The sequence below is a fragment of the Schistocerca nitens genome, chromosome 9, assembly GCF_023898315.1.
Source record: "Schistocerca nitens isolate TAMUIC-IGC-003100 chromosome 9, iqSchNite1.1, whole genome shotgun sequence".
Lineage (NCBI taxonomy): Eukaryota > Metazoa > Arthropoda > Insecta > Orthoptera > Acrididae > Schistocerca > Schistocerca nitens.
The window spans coordinates 164,183,297-164,198,856 of record NC_064622.1 but is presented as its reverse complement, the minus strand read 5'-3'; the positions used below and the strand labels follow the sequence as shown (position 1 = coordinate 164,198,856).

Genomic DNA, 15,560 nt, shown 5'->3' with positions numbered 1-15,560 from the left:
GTCTTGAAATTTCCTAAGGCGCCCGTTTGGTTTTCGTCGCACGATGTAGGAAAGCCGGAGAATGTGGCCGAGGATTTGAACCTAGTACCACCAACGTGTCGGGGGTACGTCGGTCGGGTGCAAGTTTATGACGAAACGTGTGAAAAGTAGGGTCACAGTTTCCAACGTATTCTGTTTACCTTGTGCGTGTAGAAAGGAATGGAGAGTTTCTTAGAGATACTAGAGGCAAGAATAAGACGGTAAATTGGTATGAATCGCAGATGGCGACACCAACATTGATGGATGTCATACTGTAGTTCTTATGGCCGAAACTAACTAGTTAATGGAACTGACAGACTGCTTAGCAATAAATTCGACCACAATATGAATAAAGCATAAATGAAAATTCAGAACATGAGTGAGAACGGAAAGAATTTCTACACCTAAGACATATACCTCGAAGACATGATCACAGAATATGTGAAAGATAGTAAACTGACTCACACAGATGCAGGTGGACTGGAAGACAGCCTGGATTAGAGGAGAATGTGAACTTTCACGGCCGGAAACGTCATAAATATTAATACATTCCGGCCTGTTATGCTATTGTTGAATGAACTTCTAGAAATATTTTCCATCTGTATCTGTAGAGGATGTCTTCAAGGGGACTTGTGACTTGTACGAAGATCCGGTAGACAGAGAGATGGGGGAGAGGAGAGAAAGAGGGCAGAGAGGGGTGAGGAGACGACTGAGAGAGGATGTAGGGGAGAAGGAGATGGGAAGAGGGTGGAGAAGGAGAGAATGTAGGGGGATAAAGAGATGGACTGAGAGGGGGGAGGATATGGACAGGAGAGAGAGAGAGAGAGGAGAAGGAGATGGAGGGAGGGGGCTTGAGAAGATGAGGAGATGGACATTGAGTGAGGGCAGGAAGTGAGGGAGGAAGAGGAGGAGGAGGAGGAGGAGGAGGAGGAGATGGGGAGGGACAAGGGGAAGGAGAAGATCGAGGAGTGGGAGGATGAGACTCATAGAAGGAAATAAGGAAGGAAGAATTGTGTTTAAAATCCTGACGACAACGAGGAACTGGAGCACAAGCTCGGATCAAGGAAGGTTGGGGAAGGAAATCGGCGGCGACCTTCCACAGGAAACATCCCGACATTTGGGAATACTGCAGTCGGGATGGGCAGATGGGGATCTGAACCGTCGTCCGATGCGAGTCTGGTGTGCTAACTGCCGCGCTACTTCGCTCGATACAGAGAGAAAGTATTGGAGGGTGAGGTGCAGAAATGTAGAAGTCAGGTGGAATATGGAGAGGGGTAGGGGACAGGTGGAGAGGGTATGAGGAGGCAGATGTAAATGGAAAAGGGTGTGAGGAGGAGAGGTAGGTGTGAAAGGGAGACGATTTGATGAGGCACGCGGAAGTGAGGTGTGGGGAAGTAGAATGAAGGCTAGTTGGCTATTATGAAGAGGCAAGAGAGAAACAGAAGTGAAAGATTTAAACTTTTCCTAGTTATTTTGAAGAAACAACAGAGATTCAGACACATGCGTGTGGAGTGTACGTGATATACGCGTAAGCGGGTAAAAGCGAGGAATAGAGTACGTCTGTATCAGTTGTGGCACTCCGGTGCTTCGCGCTAGACCGCCAGCGGGCGGCCGGTCGCTGAGCCCTGGCGGGCTTCCCCGGCGGCGCTGGCGGTCTGTTTGTTACGGCTTCAGCTGGGCGGCCGCCCCAGACCGGACTGCGCTCAGCTCTGCTCCGCTGTTGCGTGCCTCTGCGCCGCCGCCGCACCTGCTGTGCGGCGCTTCACGGGTTTCCTGCGACGGCGACGCCGGATTAGCTCGCCAGCCGGCCTGGCCTGGAATGCAGCTGCTCTGTCTGCCGTCTGACGCTGCGCCGAGCCTCCCCACACATCCACTTAAGTCACGGTCTCCGGTTTCCTCCAACTGCATTGCGCTTTCTGTTCGTTCCTTTGTACTGTGTCAGACAACTGTCCCTCTGCAACAATGCAACAATTTCTATTCCTTAAAATTCCATTGCTGGATACGTGCGTACGCCTGTGACAGAAACTACTCTACTTGCAATAAAAGTTGTTTCTCCGTGAGAAAGAAACCTCATACTGGCATGAAATGTACTACCTTCATAGCTGTCCAAATGTTTAGCATTTCAGCGCAAGACCACAAAGTAGGTAGACTACCTACAATACTGGCCATTAAAATTGCTACACCAAGAAGAAATGCAGATGATAAACGGGTATTCATTGGACAAATATATTATACTAGAACTGACATGTGATTACAATTTCACGCAGTTTGGGTGCATAGATCCTGAGAAATAAGTACCCAGAACAACCACCTCTGGCCGCAATAACGGCCTTAATACGCCTGGGTATTGAGTGAAAGACAGCTTGGATAGCGTGTACAGGTACAGCTGCCCATGCAGCTTCAACACGATACCACAGTTCATCAAGAGTAGTGACTGCCGTATTGTGATGAGCCAGTTGCTCGCACACCATTGACCAGACGTTTTCAATTGGTGAGAGATCTGGAGAATGTGCTGGCCAGGCAGCAGTCGAGCATTTTCTGTATCCAGAAAGGCCCGTACAGGACCTGCAACATGCGGTCGTGCATTATCCTGCTGAAATGTAGGGTTTCGCAGGGATCGAGTGAAGGGTAGAGCCACGGGTCGTAACACGTCTGAAATGTAACGTCCACTGTTCAAAGTGCCGTCAATGCGAACAAGAGGTGACCGTGACGTGTAACCGATGGCACCCCATACCAACACGCCGGGTGACACGCCAGTATGGCGATGAACGAATACACGCTTCCAATGTGCGGTCACCGCGATGTCGCCAAATACGGATGCTACCATCATGCTGCTGTAGACGGAACCTGGATTCATCCGAAAAAATGACGTTTTGCCATTCGTGCACCCAGGTTCGTCGTTGAGTACACCATCCTTCCACGAGGCATCACAACAACGTTTCACCAGGCAACGCCGGTCAACTGTTGTTTGTGTGTGAGAAATCGGTTGGAAACTTTCCTCATGTCAGCACGTTGTAGGTGTTGCCACCGGCGCCAACCTTGTGTTGGTTCAAATGGCTCTGAGCACAATGGGACTCAACTGCTGAGGTCATTAGTCCCCTAGAACTTAGAACTAGTTAAACCTAACTAACCTAAGGACATCACAAACATCCATGCCCGAGGCAGGATGCGAACCTGCGACCGTAGCGGTCTCGCGGTTCCAGACTGCAGCGCCTTTAACCGCACGGCCACTCCGGCCGGCCAACCTTGTGTGAATGCTCTGAAAAGCTAATCATTTGCATATCACAGCATCTTCTTCCCGTCGGTTGAATTTCGCGTCTGTAGCACGTCATCTTCGTGGTGTAGCAATTTTAATGGACAGTAGTGTACAATGAGGTGAAAAAAGTCAACAGATACCTCCTAATATCGTGTCGGACCTCCTTTTCCTCTGTGTGGTGCAAAAGCTCGACGTGACACGGTCTCAACAAGTCGTTGGAACTTCTTTGCAGAAATATTGAGCCATGCTGTCTCTACAGCCATCTATCACTCCAAAAGCGTTGCCGGTGCAGGATTTTGTGCTCGGACCGACGTCTCGATTATGTTCCATGACAGGCGGTCTGGGTGACCAGATCATTCGCTCCAACTGTCCACAATGTTCTTCAAACATAAGATTGTCTCCCAGTGACACGGCGCACTATCATTCATAAAACTTCCACCTTCCATGAATGACCGCAAATGGTCTCCTTGTAGCCGAACATAACCGTTTCCAGGCAATAATTGGTTCAGTTGGACCAGAGGACCCAGTGCACTGGGACTAGAGGACCCAGTCCATTCCATGTAAACACAGTCCACACCATTGTGGAGCCGCCACCAGCTTGCACATTGCCTTGTTGACAACTTGGGTCCATTGTTTCGTGGGGTTTGCGCCACACACGAACCCTACCATCAGCTCTTACCAGCTGAAATCGGGACTCACCTGACCAGGCCACAGTTCTCCAGTCGTCTGGGGTTCAACCGACAGGGTCACGAGCCCAGGAAATACGCTGCAGATGATGTCACGGTGTTAGCAGAGGTACTCGATTCGGTCGCATGCTGGCCACAGTGTATTAACACCAAATTTTGTTGCACTGCTGTTAAGGTGGGCATGTCATTTTAATTTTTGTGAGCCCGTGAGGGAGAAAGTAAGTAAAGTTACTATTAAACAATCTGTGGTCTTGTTGTGGCACACTTTTTCCCTCTGATACATTCTTAGTTGAAGTGTGGTAGGTGATGGACGTATTCAGCAGTGTTATGTTGACTTGTGATTGTATCTGTTAGATGAAGAAAGATTTACTGTAAAGGACAGCTAGGATGAATATGATGTATATATTCGAAGGCGAAAAGTATATAAATTTGTTAATGTTATTTTTGAAGAAGAGTGGAAGATAGAAAAAACCTCACATTAGGTATCTCTAATTGGTGACATGAACTGCTGGAATACATTTGACAACACTTTCGTAGCTGTCCCATTAACATGTATCGTCGAAAAGCCTACTGTTACGGACGAATTGTATCGTACCATTCATCATGGGCGTAATACACTATCTATGCTGTCACCTGCTTTAGTGTACGGTGATATTCACGTCACTGACTTACTTCTGTCGACCTGAAGACGAAGAAGTAAAACACCGACACCTTTGAATAAAAACCAGGCGACTATGCAGTACGGTTTCTTCTTAGAATGCGGGAGTGAAAATTTCGAATTTGCACTTAGATGGCGTTGCAACCAGTCAAATTTTGTTTTTGTTGTGTTGGTACGTGTTACACAATAACGGAAGTCAAATGTCAACCTGAACTGCCGGACAAATTTGTTTATACGGCTTCTTAAAAGCTTGTTAAGTGAGTTCCGTTCAAATGGCTGAAAAACTACTGTGATACTTTTCCCTGTTTTACTGGGTTGTCGCCAAATGAAGTTCGTCAAAAATTAGTGAAGGCTTTTAAGGAATCTGCTTCTTCGTTTTGACCCGTGCGAGATAGCGCATTAGTACAATACTGGATTGTTATGCACAGGGATACCTGTTCAAATCCTCATCTGGCCACACACGAGAGTAGCTTTTGACTAGCGGCTTCGTCCGCATACTCCCACGACACATATAGGATGATTCCTTAATAATGTAGAATGGTGAATGTATCAGAATGATTTTCGCGTATAATTTTTGCCTCGGTCGCTTGCAGACCTGGGTCTCTTGCCACAAACTAATGTATTTGCCCTTCTGCATCATTCCTGAAAGTTTATGACGTCGTCACGGAATCACCCTGTATATGCCACAGGTCTCCTCCTCTTCCCCACTCTGCTCTTCTGTGTCCATCCGCGAGTGTGCCCCCCACCCCCCCACTCTTATACACCCTGTAACAAAGTCCACAATACACGACGTTCATGCAGGGCAGCCTACGGGCATTAGGTGGTAATTAGCCACACTGTATTACCTCACAAGGAATAAACAGTAAGTGTACCAAATTTTGTTGAATCGCATCCAGTGGTTTAGGGGATGGTATGAGACAGACATACATAAACACATACATCCCTATTATGATTAAAGTCAAACTTTCAAAACGCTGTAGAAATAACATCACTGGTCAGAATGACGTCAAATTGCAACGTAATATTATCGGAGAAGGGGGAAAACGTATGGCACAAGAAAAAAATAGTGTAAAAATTGATCAACAGATGGCGCTGTGTGTGTCAGAAATCGTAAATGAAAACACTTGTCATGCGCACGACCCATTGACGTTCGTGTAAACACGCCGGGTACACCGTTTTTCGCGTCTGCGACGTTCGCCATGACTGTCCCAATGCAGGATCGCACTCTGGTTGTAAAGCTGAATTACAAGAATGATGACTGTGCACTTGTCGCTCTGCAGCAGTTCCGGACACTGAAAGGTTTGAAAAAAGGCGTTGGTGCGATGATTGCCGTGGGTCTGGAGAAAATTATACGGAGATTCGAAAAGACGTGTTCTCTTGGTTTGCAACCTGGTAGAGGGAGGAAACGAATTGATTTGACGTCAGTAGAAGCAGTGGCCACAGCAGTGCAGGAGGAGACGAGTGGTGGTGTAGTGCACGGAGAGTTGACCGAACACTGGACATACCCGTGAGCACGGTGCGTAAAATTCTACGAAACATCCTTCTTTGCTATCCATTCAAAATTACCCATGCGCACGAATTGCTTCCTGTTGACTGGCCAGCAACAGAGATCTTTGCTTTGGAATTTCTTGCTCCCATGGAAGTGGACAATGATTGGCCGCGGAAGATTTTGTGGACAGACGATGCCCACTTCCATCTGACAGGATATGTGTATTCACATCATTGTCGAATATGGGCAATGGAAAATCCACACGCAAATCAACCAGTACCACTTCATCCTGAAAAGGTCACTGTGTGGGGCGGGTTTACGGCATCATTTATCAAAGGGCCATATTTTTTCGAAGAGACAGGTGCTTCCGGTCCTGTTACCTGTACCGTCACTGGTAAGTGCTATGAGTGTCTTTTGCGCAACCACGTCATTCCAGCTCTCCAACAGCGTGTATGAGTGGATTGGATCATTTTTATGCAAGATGGCGCACCTCCGCACATTGCAAAACCAGTTAAGCAGCTGCTGAAGCGCCATTTCGTAAATGCTAGAATTATCAGCCGCCATTTCCTACAGCTGGCCGTCCCGATTACCTGATCTTAATCCGTATGATTTCTGGCTGTGGGACTATCTGAAAGATGTCGTGTTCAGTGTTCCGATTGCAAACTTAGTTGCATTGAAGGCATGCACTGTGCAACACATTCTGCACGTGACCCCGGAAACACTTCGATCAGTTGTGGAACATGCTGTGTCTCCGTTTCAATTTGTTGTAGAAAACTGGGGGCAGCATACTGAACATGTTTTGCGCCAGTCACACGGAAATTAATAATCCGATTTGATTTCGATTGATGCTTTTTATGCAGTTCTTGGTCTCAGGACAATTAAAAACCGATTTTTCCCATCCGGTGTGATATGACCTTACCGTGGTGGATGGCTTACGTAGCTAACAGTATCACACCTGTACGCCCATCCACTCTGATTAATACAGTTTGTTTAACGTCAGACGTACACCTTAGGCATTGTTGTATGATTCATTTGTCGTTTGTAGTCGACCACTATTAAATTATGATGCTTACAGCGCCATCTATTGCTACATTTTGTGACTATTTATTTTTCTTCTGCTGTACTTTTTCCCCCTTCTCCAATGATGTTCCGTTGCAATTTGACTTCCTTCTGACTAGTGGTGTTATTTTATAGTCATTTTATAGTCGATCACGTAACTTGCCTCAAATTCATGAAAATCTAACATTGATTATTCTTGCATTAACCCACAGAAGTATCATTCAGCTTTCGTCATTTTAAAAATAAAAGTGCTGAAAGAAAATTCTTTTTCATTCTAAAGTTTAGTAGTTAGACGTTAATGTTGATGATAGTTGGGGGTAGGGGGAGGCGGAAGAAGGGGTACTAGTTAAGATGCATTCAGGCGTAATAGTCTCAGAAAGCTTCTATGAGAATTCAGCAACTCCTATATGTGATGAAATACCTGTCCATATAGTATTTTGATATAGAATTGTCAGCCTTCATATATTGTCAGGGATTTCCTGTATTTGAGGTTTGAAAAAATTATTCCTTAAGGACCTCCTAAGGGAGGCTAAAATTTATTATTTAATTTTTTGCACTCCATATCATTTATCTAATTCGTGAAACTCAACTGTCAAAATTACATCAATGTTAGGCCTATACATATATTGCTGATCAATGTATTGAAGTTTGAATTTATCTTATAATATGTTTGTCGAAATCATAGCATGAATGTCACATTATTTATTTAGTATCAGATTATGCATTTTAGTTAAATTTGCATTATTTAAAGGAGTTAGTTGATCAGTTAGGTGATATGGGCAATACGACTTTAATTCAATGCTTTTTGTCGTCAAATATCGAACTTTCTTCTCATCCACGATCGAACCTAGTCCTTCTCCTAGCACTACGTCGTCGTTCTGTGCTTCCCCTAACGACTACGGCGTCCGCTGTCACGACAAGGGCTGCGTAGACAATTGTGTACTGCATGTCCAAAATGCTGTGACAAGTAAAGTTAATCATTTGCTGGTACCAGCATGATGTAAAACGAACATTTTAGTCCACAATTCTGTATAATCATTCCGTAATTTCATTCTAGCTGCACAAGATAACAATAAATGCTTTATAAATAAAAGCCTAACCCTCCCAGAAGTTTCAGTACGAATAAATATCACTCTCAACTTCGTAAACAAGATTGCAGTTCCGAATACGTACCCTTGGAGGATTAGTGCAGACTTACAGGTTAGATGTATCGAGTAATAGGGCTAACGAAAAAGTTGGCAGTTCCAGACTTGTAGGATTGGGATGCTGGTGCAAGTTTATATACGAAGGTGTGTCGTGTAGCACCTGTTTTACTGCTGGGCCGCTTATAAGGAGAAGGAACAGCGCCCGTGGCTACAGACGCAAACACGTCACAGATTGGCCGCACGGCGCAGCTTCCCGCTGCTTAGTATTCAAGGAGACACTCAGCCAACCCCGCCGACCGTTAGGGAAGGCCCGGGCGTGCGCACGACTGCTGTCGCCGGTGTCGCCAAATACCTGCGCTCCAGCTCCAGCTCCATCCGTGGCGCCGCGAGGAGGTAACAGCCGGTGCAGGCGCGTCTGCAGCCCGTGTAGCAGCCGCGGGATCGGAGGCCAACGTCCCACTGGAAGAGGTCTTTTCTCCAACGTCATTTCCCAAGAGGAAAAGAAAGAGATCTACACCTGAATTTCAGATGCGCGAAAATTTTATTGCGTCCCACATAGGGTCTTGTTTACTAAGTTAAAACTCGATAATAGTTGTGGACCTGCTCTGGCAGTCGCCTTGAGCCTTGTTTATCTCACAGAAGTAAAGTCGTACAGGTATAAGGATCCAGCATCGTGCAATAAGACAACACGGCATGCCACAAGGATTCATACCAGGACCAATGTTGTTAATGGTTAGTTGGTTGATTTGGGGGGAGGAGACCAAACTGCGAGGTCATCGGTCTCATCGGATTAGGTTAGGATGGGGAAAGAAGTCGGCCGTGCCCTTTCAAAGGAGCCATCCCGGCTTTTGCCTGAAGCGATTTAGGGAAATCACGGAAAACCTAAATCAGGATGGCCGGATTGAACCGTCGTCCTCCCGCGTCGTTAATTACATAAGCTCAAACAAATACATTCTACAATTCGCAGACGACACGACATCGTTAGCCAGTGGAAAGAGAACAAGCAGTCTGTTAACAAGCATATATTCAGCCCGATGAGAGCAGGTATTAGTTTAGCGGTAATACGATGGAAACAAGGGTAAACAAAACACACAGGTAGAAATGTAGCGTCATTGTCACTAGAGCAATGAATTAAACTGGAACTCTTTAAAACTCTGGTCTTCTACGTCGACTGAAAATTAACTTGGAACGAGCTAACTTCACATCTGTCGGTCACGCTCTCGTGAGTCGTACGTCTTCTGAGGAAACTAATCTGCAGTGCACTAGAACATTACCTAACAGCCTGCTCCGCCCTATTTCGCCGCCGCATCAGTTATGAACTGCTGATATGGGGCCATTCTGCAGGATGCAGCAAAGTGCTGCTGCTACAGAAGAAAGCAGTGCGGATCATTACTTCAAGTGACACACGGCCGCGCGGGATTAGCCAAGCGGTCTGAGGCGATGCAGTTATGGACTGTGCGGCTGGTCCCGGCGGAGGTTCGAGTCCTCCCTCGGGCATGGGTATGTGTGTTAGGATAATTTAGGTGAAGTAGTGTGTAAGCTTAGGGACTGATGACCGCCGGCCGGAGTGGCCAAGAGGTTCTAGGCGCTACAGTCTGGAACCACGCGACCGCTACGGTCGCAGGTTCGAATCCTGCCTCGGGCATGGATGTGTGTGATGTCCTCAGGTCATCAGTCCCCTAGAACTTAGAACTACTTAAACCTAACTAACCTAAGGACATCACACAACACCCAGTCATCACGAGGCAGAGAAAATCCCTGACCCCGCCGGGAAGAGCCATTTGACTGATGACCTTAGCAGTTAAGTCACATAAGATTTCACACACATTTGAACATTTTTTTTTTTCAAGTGACACACGAGTTATTGTAACCACATCTTTACTAAATTAGGTGTTATGACCGTTTATAGTCAAAGTGGATTCAGCAACCTCACACGTGCGGCTGAACTATAATACATTCAGCTCGAAGTGTCCAGTTCACCTCCACAAGCCGGCCGGGGTGGCCGAGCGGTTCTGGGCGCTACAGTCTGGAACCGCGCGGCCGCTGCGGCCGCAGGTTCGAATCCTGCCTTGGGCATGGATGTGTGTGCTGTCCTTAGTTAGGTTTAAGTAGTTATAAGTTGTAGGGGACTTATGACCTCAGCAGTTGAGTCCCATAGTGCTCAGAGCCATTTGAACCATTTTTTTTTCCACCTCCACATCTACAGCTACCTTATGGTGTATATGTACGTGTACCACTGTCGCTCCCCTCCACTTTTTGTTTCCTGTCTCAGTAGCAAGTTATCTGCGGGAACAAATACTGTTGGCGAGCCTCCGTCTGCGCTCGAATTTCCCTAATTTTACGTTCTCGGTCTTTCCACGAGAGACGCGAAAAAGTAAGCGACCACATAATTCGTTGACTCTCCTACAACAGAGCCGGTCTTCTGTTTATCATTCTATGACGTTTGGCAACACATCCTCAAAATCACTCCAGAATTCCTTTGGGTGCACACTTTTATTGGGGTCAGATCTCAAAACGTGTCTGTGAGTGACATGCAATTTCAGTTGAGTCAGAAATCGAATTTCGGCTGTGCGACGACAGTCAGGAAAGATGAAAAATAAATTTACTGATATCTTTCAATACAAAAATTATTTTATTTTGCGAGTACAAAGACAGCTTATCCTCTACGCCCATAATAAATCTGCGGAGTTCGCCATTTAGTAATCATGTAAATCAGAGCTGTTATCCGCTTTTGCACAAACTTCTTAATGGCATCTTCCTTAGGCTTGTACTTTTAACCTGACTGGAAACTACTCCGCATTTCCATTTGTTTTCTTTTCCCCGTACTCCTCAAAGAAGGCCTGTTTAAAACTTTCCATGCTGTCATATTTTTCTAGTGTCCCCATACAGGAGCTTCTCCCATGAAACTGGACAGTTTCCTGATAAGAGCCTTGTACCAAGTTCCTTGAGATTCGATACAGAATTTATATATTCTTTTTATTTTATCATCCGTCTCCGAACTAGTCTGATGCGACAGCAACGACTACCACAACGAGGTGTACCAATCTTAGTACTGAATACAGATTCTTTGGAACTCATGAGAAGTTATTAATATAATTACTAGATGATAAGAAACAGTTCTATCTCCATTTCGCTTTCAAACAACCAGAAGCTCCGTCAGATGGACGTCAGGGGTGGCTTTCCTGTCTTTGTAAACATTTGGAAGAACTTGACTTCCCACAACTCATGTCACAGTTCCTTTTCCCACTGTTTTCTTTCATTTTCACCTGTTAGGCGGCGATTTTCAGCGACATTACGCACTCTCGCGCAGAGAACACTAATGAGAGGCAGCTAGCTGTGTTACACTCCTCGCGGCTTGGTGGCACGCCAAATGAAACAGGAATGGCGACAGTGTGGCTCTTAAAAATGGAATACAGGCATCTGATAGAAATTTATAATTTCGTTCGGTCCTGTCTGCAAGCTGTCATACACATACTTAAATATTTGATTAGTGAACACACCGCTAGTCAGTTGCAAGGGAGACTAAGAAACAATGCGTAGCACGACAGTTTCGACCAACATAGTCTGAGTGCACGCACGCTTTGCCAGCTGGGAAGGGAACCAAGAACCCTTCGTGAGCTATTACTCATCTCTTCGCTAACGGTAACGTTCTTAAGCGAGAAGGTGTATGTCAGAGCCCGGATAGCTCAGTCGGTAGAGCATTAGGCTTTTAACCTAAGGGTCCACGGTTCAAGTCCCTGTTCGGGCGAAAATTTTGTCAATGTTCTTAAGAACACGGATAACATGCAAAATACTAACGCCGCTGAGGCAGGCTACCTGGTAGCGTGAACTCTGCTCTTGCAAATAGGGTTGCCAGATTAAATTGACAGAATTACCGAATATTACCTGACGAAAGAATTTGCTGAGGTGAAGGCTGGGGTGAACAGAACAGAACACTTTCGAAGTAAGCACTGAAAATTATATTCATTATAGCTAGTTACCTGTTTGAAACAAAAAAAAATATTTATTTGTAAAAGGCATTGCATGTTGGAAACTTGAAGTTGCAACGGATGCGAAATTGTGCTCTTACCATATCGACACTCAATTGTTGACTTGAATTTGCAAATCAGTAAATAGATTACTGATATGAATGAAATTCTAATAATACCGAACACGAAGCAGAAATATCAAGCATTTCGGTAGAAAACCAACATGTGCAATCCAGCTTGCAAATGACATTATTTATTAGTTGACATAAAAGTTTTCTGGGTGTCGTACCGCGTCATAATGTATAAGACTACTGCTGCTGGAGAATAACCACCGTTTCGGCCACGGCGGTAGCGGCCTTCTTCTGGGTTTCCAGCAGCGGTGGTTTTATACATTATGATGCGGTACCACACCCAGAAAACTTTTATGTCGACGCACTCTGGCCGCGGAAGCCTACGCAATTATATAATTTATTAGGTTTCCAATAATTTCTCCCCTCATTCATTAGCAAGTAATTTGGAATTACCGTACAGATTACTGCGGTATCTTTGCAAATCAATATAAAGCAGACTATTGGCTGCACTTAATGAAGTTCGCAAGTCCAATGACACAGGAAGATACTTTTGTACATACGAGCGATCACGAACAATGGACAATTCTGAGCCTCACAGGACACTTGCGGGACGTGTCTACACGTGCTGAAGGTACGTGTATTCACATCACATTTTCTTCCGATATAACAGGTGGTTACAAAATGCAGCTACTCACATACGTCCAGCGAAATTGGGTAAATATTCCAATGGGTTAATACAGAACCGATTTACGCTGAAAAAGATGTATAGAAATAGGATTAGGGACGGGACGTGGACAGAAATGGCAACAGAAGTGAGAAAGGTACAATGTTAATTTTATTTTTAGCCGCCGCTTACATATTTTGTTCAATATGAGCTCCAGAGACATCGATGAGATGCTATACAGCATCTGGTGGCCATAATTGGAGCTGTTCTTCAGCGTTAAATCTGTTCTGCATATGTATCAAGCGTCGCTTGTGTACTATAATATTACTGCCCACAGTGGACCACCTTGAGTAGGTGCACTTTAATTGTAAAAGCGCGGTACATTGTGAAGATAGATGCATCCACGTCACACTTCCTTGGAGGGTTTCCAACGACAGCTTAGAATAGCGATTTGCTGGTCCTGTTTTGTGTTCTGTTTCTCGATATTTATTGCAGCCCTGTCACACATCTGCGCTTATACTCGGCATACAAGTACCTTCCTTTCCAGTCGACGGTTGGTGGAGACGTGTTAACATATTCCATAGATTTAATAAGCACTTTGTTTGCACACGTTTACGACAAGGATGTAGAGAAAGTTCCATCGGTACTTTCCGATCTATATTCTTGGCCTTAATGATGAATCTTCATCTACACGATCAATGACATCTTCAGATTCCATTGTACAAACACTTCTTTTCTGAAAACCTTGGTCACTGATTTCAACGACCCACTTCATCATTGGTTTGTGTATTCTTGAACGCCGGCTCTCTATTTTTAACCACCAGGATTTCGCAAGAGCAACGTCGTCTTTCTTCCGAAGATTCCGATTAAGGTACTGGCATCATGTCTGTAACAAATTTGTGTGGTCCCTACCTAGCTGTTACAATCCTTGCAGTACTGTTTTAAGACTGCTGTCTAACCTAGTTGATAAGGTTTGTAAACGCTGGAGCAATGCTCTAGAACCGGTCATACTAGTGTCTTGCATGCAGTTTCCATTACAGATGCACTGCACTGTGTTACAACCCTTGCACGACTTCCGTCCTTCTTCCCTAACACGGTTTTACCCGTTCGTGGCATTTGATACAGCTTTTTAGTACTGCTCCTAAATGTTTAAATGGTGTGGTGCGCTCCCAATGTTCGCTAAGGACCTAGACTGGTGTACAAAACTTCAGGACGAAAGTAACTTCCGGATGATTTGTCATTGCCAGGTAAAATAGCTCGATGAAACTTGAACAATACTTAGAATGAACTGCTGCGGTGTAGTACTGAAGGTAAGCGAAAGAAATACGCTACAAGACGAACAAAAATGACACTTTTATTCAACGTCAATAATTACGCTTAAGTCGCCGCGATTTCGATGGTTCCCAGGACAGTATAAACGGAGAGGCATGATCCTCAACATACTGTATGACCACCAAGCAGGGCACTGCACACTCTACAACGTGCTCCCGTGCTGGCCACAAGGTTTTTAAGGAGTCCTTATGGTAGGGCGTTCCACTCCTCTGTCAGCGCCGTTGACAACTGTTCGAAGGTTGTAGGTGCATATGGGCTTGCTGCCATGCGCCATCCCAACGTACGCCACGCTGCTCGATCAGATTTAAAGTGGGGAACCGGGCAGGTCAGTCTATTCGATTAATATCCTCCGGTTCTAACAAGGGAACCTCCCCATCGCACCCCCCTCAGATTTAGTTATAAGTTGGCACAGTGGATAGGCCTTGATAAACTGAACACAGATCAATTGAGAAAACAGGAAGAAGTTGTGTGGAACTGTGAAAAAATAAGCAAAATATACAAACTGAGTAGTCCATGGGCCACATAAGCAACATCATGGACAATGTAAGCTCAGGAGCGCCGTGGTCCCGTGGTAGCGTGAGCAGCTGCTGAACGAGAGGTCCTTGGTTCAAGTCTTCCCTCGAGTGAAAATTTTATTTTCTTTATTTTTGCATAGTTATTATCTGTCCGTTCGTTCATTGACGTCTTTGGTCACTGTAATAAGCTTAGTGTCTGTGTTTTACGACCGCATCGCAAAACCGTGCGATTAGTAGACGAAAGGACGTGCCTCTCCAATGGGAACCGAAAACATTTGATCGCAAGGTCATAGGTCAACTGATTCCTCCACAGGAAAACACATCTGATATATTCTATACGACACTGGTGACGGCATGTGCGTCACATGACAGGAATATGTTGTCGACCCACCTAACTTGTACACTTAGCGAATGGGTAAAAAGATTCTTCTACCTTGCCCGATTTAGGTTTTCTTGTGGATGTGATAATCACTCTCAAAAAGTGATGAAAACATAAGAGTTTCACACATAAACTGAAAATAAAAAATTAAACTTTTCACTCGATGGAAGATCTGAACCGAGGACCTTTCGTTCCGCAGCTGCTCACGTTACCACGAGACCACGGCGCTCCTGCGTTCCCAGTCTCCTTGACGTTCCCTATCTTCCCATGAACTACTCAGTTTGTATATTTTGCTTATTTTTTCACAGTTCCACACAACT

At 45.2% G+C, this 15,560-nt stretch overlaps 1 protein-coding gene and 1 non-coding gene across 2 annotated transcripts in view; one reads left to right on the top strand and one right to left on the bottom strand.

The window, feature by feature from the left end:
- Positions 1 to 15,560, bottom strand: part of LOC126203931 (prickle planar cell polarity protein 3-A) — a 1,288,897-nt gene that overhangs the window by 1,128,522 nt on the left and 144,815 nt on the right. The window lies entirely within an intron of this gene.
- Positions 11,987 to 12,059, top strand: Trnak-uuu (transfer RNA lysine (anticodon UUU)). Its single transcript has one exon. It is a non-coding gene; the product is annotated as a tRNA-Lys (tRNA).